The sequence below is a fragment of the Teleopsis dalmanni genome, chromosome 2, assembly GCF_002237135.1.
Source record: "Teleopsis dalmanni isolate 2A chromosome 2, ASM223713v2, whole genome shotgun sequence".
Taxonomy (NCBI): domain Eukaryota; kingdom Metazoa; phylum Arthropoda; class Insecta; order Diptera; family Diopsidae; genus Teleopsis; species Teleopsis dalmanni.
Window position 1 is genome coordinate 167,305,153 of NC_051847.1, and position 5,512 is coordinate 167,310,664.

At 24.4% G+C, this 5,512-nt stretch overlaps 1 non-coding gene across 1 annotated transcript; it reads right to left on the reverse strand.

Annotated features, from left to right (window-relative positions):
* Positions 1-741: 741 nt before the first annotated feature.
* On the reverse strand, positions 742-905 carry LOC119686520. The gene has a single exon (XR_005252943.1). It is a non-coding gene; the product is annotated as a U1 spliceosomal RNA (small nuclear RNA).
* Between the last annotated feature and the right edge of the window lie 4,607 nt (positions 906-5,512).

Sequence of the window (5,512 nt, forward strand, 5' to 3'; positions counted from 1 at the left end):
TGCATAAGTGCCAGACTGGCACTGGGGGATGTTAGTCGCCTCTTACGACAGGCAATCCTAACCGCGGGAGTATTCTTTTCCCCTCTCCGCAGGGAATACTTTAAATACAATAGTCATCGAATATTGTTTAATCGTGAGCAGTGCTTCTGATATGCATTTGCTGAACTATATTTTTAAAATTATGAGCTATTATAGCGAGCATCTATGCTTCGGGCATCCTTTTGTACCATTCTAGTAGTAAGCAAGATCGTCATGTACACTATAACCATCAACATTGCAAAAAATAATTTGTTACATAGGAAAATGACAATATTTTATGGAGTAGTAAATCTAATTTTTTCTGCACAAAAAAAATGATTTTAAGAAATATAAGAAACAGTTTCAAACCACCTTATCTCACCATTAGTCCAATTGATAGAACTATATTTAAATATAAACATATTGGCAAATATATAATATATAATGTTATATATAATGCTTACTTCAAAATCTAATACAAAATGCTCGTATGTCGCAATTTTAATATATTTTAAGTAAGAAACAAAATATATTTTGTTTCTATATATATATATTTTACGACCATACATTAACCCTAGCTTATTTTTCCTAATCTTAAACATTTCTTCTAAGTAACAGAAACACTACATTACATTACTAACTTCATCACCATATAAATAAGACTCAGTAAATAATATATTTAGTTTCAAAACCCTGTTTTCGCTATCTGAATGTATTAATAACACCGGGACGGCGCGAACGCCATTCCCGACTACCAAAAATTACACGCACGAGTTATTCGCATTAGGAATAATCGCGAAGGTCAACTCAACCGTAGTGCAATGGCCAAGCCTCACTCCGGGGGAACCGCCTTCTTGATCACGGTAGCCCCTACGCCAGGTAAGTATGATTTCTGCGTTCAAAATTCATACTTTAAGTGAACTGACTTCTAAACTGATTGAGAATTATATTTTATATACGCAAAAACACACAGCATTCTTCTATACATAAACACACAAGCACGTAGAAGCGTAGAGAACGAAAAATTCCGGCTTGTAGTTTTATAATCGCTGCCATACAGAAACATGATAACCCATTTTTTGTTTGTTTGTATTCACATATTTCTATGTATTTAAAACAATAAAATAATATTTCCTAAAACAATATGAAAAGAATATTACAATAATAATTATTATAGATTTTTATAACAATAATATTACATTTATACACTTTATAAGTAAAGTGTATATGTACATATGTATATAATCGGAATATTTTGAATAAGAACATCATATTTAATTACTGCAATTTTTTTTAAATAATGATAAAAAATTATAATACATTTTGATAAAATTTTGAGTTTATTTATTAACCTATTCAATATAGACAATGGAATGAAGAGGATGACGCTTAGATATATATTTTATTAATATTAATTTATGTTAGATTCTGATCCTAATGATAAGCCTCAAGGAGAGTCGAAATATAGAATATATTAAAAAATTTTAAACATACGTTAAATTTTAATTTTAACAAAAAGTGATCTATAGCCGGATAAAATAGATATAAAAACCATTTCGATAAAATATATTAATAAAATAGGAATTAAAATTTAATAATCCGAGTCGAAGGCCCCGACAGCTAACGCTAGTTTTTCCTATCTTAGTTATAAGATTTTATATTTTGTAATTAATTATAACAAAAAACCAAAAAAAAATAAGGAAAAAAATTATTAATAAAAGTTCTTAATAAAAATTATTAATAGAAATTAATAAAAATTACATACATATGGTAAAATGTATGTTAAAAATATGTATGTATCAAAATCTATGTTAAAATGTCTATTAAAATATGTGTTAAGAAATATATTAACAATTTTATTGAATAATATATTAAAAACTATAAAAATACTATGTAATCATAAAAATTTTAAAAACATTGAATTTCTTATATAATAAACATACAAACATATGTATATATGTATGTAAGAACTATAAGAACATGTATACATATTTAAATTAAACTCTTCTCTCAGTGGTTTCTATTCTTCTCTATAATTGAAACTAAGTAACAAGTACCTTATTAACATTATTTAGCTATAAACTTCATCTTAATTTAATTAATCAATTTTAAATTAAAAAAATAAAACTGATTTACTTAGTTTAGCAATATTCAAACATCGTGAGAAATGGTTAATTACTGAATTCTCTTTATAACCGGACAATATAAGATAATCTATGTTGCTATTTTAAGCAACAAAAACAGAGTTGCCAATTTATTTTTATATACATATATTAAAAAATATGAGCTATTAATATATAAAATAGAGTTTTATATATTGTGAAAAATTCTTGAACTAATAAGTATTGAAAAGGTCTTCTAAAGCGCTGATTCGCTTCAAATTAATTTATATAGATATATATAAAATCTATATAAAGCAATCGATTATCAAACTCTAATATGTTTATTTCGTATAAATATTGAAGATGTATACATATATAAATATTGCAGCCACCCGTAGCAAATCAAGTGTACATACCTAGTAGACAATATATGTAGGTAATACAATTGCGGTAGCTATATTAGTAAATGTGCAATGTTCTGTTAATGGTGGAATAACTCTTATTGTACAGATATAAGCACAATTTTATAATTACATATAACACCTAAAACTTATAAGTACATAGAGTTATGCACAAAATTATATATCGACGTACTTTTATTTTATATTTTATTTATACATTTTGACTTACAGCAATGTTTAAAAAACTTAAAATAGTAGAAACTTAATTTGGTAAAACTAAATTTTATTATTGTAATTACAACTAGGCAACTCTACCGCTTTTGTGATGCGTTAAGGGTCTAGTAAGCCATGTGAATTTATATTTAATTTAAATTTTTAACACATTAAAATCTTTTTAAAATGTTTACAGTTTCAAAATTAACTAAGAGGTCTTTAATAAGCTAATAGTTACACTTCACATCTATACTAATTTGAAAAAAATAATAAAACTAACTTTTAATACTTGTCCATTTACTCAATAACGGAAACATTACATTATTTAAAAAATAAAAATATGTGCAGTTTAATTTTCTTATTGTCAGCTGTCATTTGAAACACGCCCAATATCGTGCAATATGTTATCAAAACTTCTCATATATACATATATTGTTAATTGTTTAATACAAACCAAAATAATTTCGATTGAGTGACTTTCAAGTGAACTAAGATACTATAATTAAGAAACTTATCAAGCAGATTCTTACTGTATTATTATCACTTATTTCTTAATACATTGTATTCTGAATATTCAGAATCTATTAGATTGTATTCCAATTGTATACCTAATTTAGTAAATATGTTCATTCATAAGAAATATCATTTTTAATCATTTAATATTGAATTGACTAAAAAAATTGATTTAAAAAAAAATTTTAATAATCAAAAATGTTAAATTAATTATGTGTACAATTAATTATGTGATAATAATTTTAGTGTACAACTCGTTCAACGTAGATCACTTCTGAAAAAGTAGATCCATGGGTTGTTTTTTTTATTCTAGTTAATAGGTCTGTTCCATGAACTACACTCTCTCAGATGTTCTCATATATTCGAAAATTTGCAGGTGGAACGCACTTGTATAACATATACACAGTGTTACTTAAAGTTCCTAAGAGTAGCTCGTGGAACAGACCTAATATAAATTTACTAATTGATTTTTTAAACATTTAAAAAAAAAAACAAAATGGCAACGCTACAATAATTTACTCATAAAATAAAATATTTAATTTTTTATTATTTATTTTTATTTAATAAAAAATTACAAAATAAAAGTATTTATGTACATTATTGTTATAAGAAGAATAAAACATAAATTCGAATTCAATATAACATTTCAAATCAAGCACGTAGCCATGGGGCTGAGGAACGGCATCAAAATAAATTAAAAGATTATATATATACATACATATGTATTTCAATATAAATGCATAATTATTGTTTAATAATATAAAGATTTTATTTTGCAAATTACTTAAATTATCTGAAAGTTTCACCCTTAATTAAATTTCTGACTACGGGCTTACTTTTTATGTACAGTCTTTGCCTGCACGCAGCAATGACCAATAATGATCATTAAAAACTCTGCTGCTCTGCCGCAGCGCTGCTACAAAATGTGTTAAAAACGTGTTGAGTAAAAATTGATTACATTACTGTAATGATTATTTTATTTATAAACTTTATATTTATAAACTTATCGTTAAAAATATAAAATTATGATATATGATATACTTTATTTTATATTTATAATATTAATTATTAACACTTTTAAAATTAGTATATAGCACTAAAATATTAATGGTTATTAATATTTTAATCATTAAAAATTTAATAGGAGCTTATTTAAAAATTTTTTTTTTAATATCGTGTTATTTATATACTTATTATTTCAAAATAATTTACTTTTAATTTTTTTTTTTTTTGCACTACAATTCAAAATAGCGTTGGACATTTTTTTTATTTAGAAAATAAGTAATTATAAAACACAGTTGTATAATTATTTAAAAACATATATGTTTATTAATATATTTACACTTTTATTACGATTTGCACCTTTAAATGAATCGCTTATTACTTTAATAAATTCAAAATTATTACAATTATTTTGACATAAACAAGATTTTTGCTAAAATCTTCTAATCAAAACAATGCTTCGCCTTAATGGTTTACTATCGTTAATTGCTTTTAATTACACTTTCGTTGTTTTTGTCTTCTTCGCTTTTATCAGATCATAATTTTTTGCTAATAAAATTTGCATAGGTGAAATTAGGTAAACAAAAGAAGATGTCAAATGTCAATGCCAAACTCTAAGAGCAAAATAAAAATGAGAAATGAATGCTTGTTCTTGATTTATGTGTGGGATTTTATAGCACAAGAATTTAATACAATATTTTAAGTATGGATTATTAAGTATTGCGTTTACAATTGTTTAATGCAACACGATTAATTAATAATGTAATTACAGTACAATCTTGTAATTACAAAAGATATAACATCACGGCCTTTTGTTAATTCGAAAGCATTTTATAGATAATATTCTTTAATTAAAGGTTATTTTAATTATTTTTTGGTGTATGGTTTATTTGATCTTACGTTATTTAGAGAGTATATTATGTCGGACATTCGTTAGTCCTAGAGTCTCATATAACTTCAAATATATATAAAAACGAAAAAAAAATTGTTGTATTATTTATTATATATAAAAATATATATAAATATAAAAAATTGTTTATTTCTGCAAAAAAAAAAATATGTTACCTCCATGTGGTAAACAAAATTTTTTTTTATTTTTGCTATAAATCTTTTTTAAAATCAATTTAAAAATGTAAAACTTGAACTTTTCAAAATTCCTCTTACCTGCAGAATCCGAATCAAGGTCATGAAAAACCACAATTGTCTACCATACAGAATCGATACGGCAGCGCTGAAACATTATCACAAAATTTGGATTTTTTT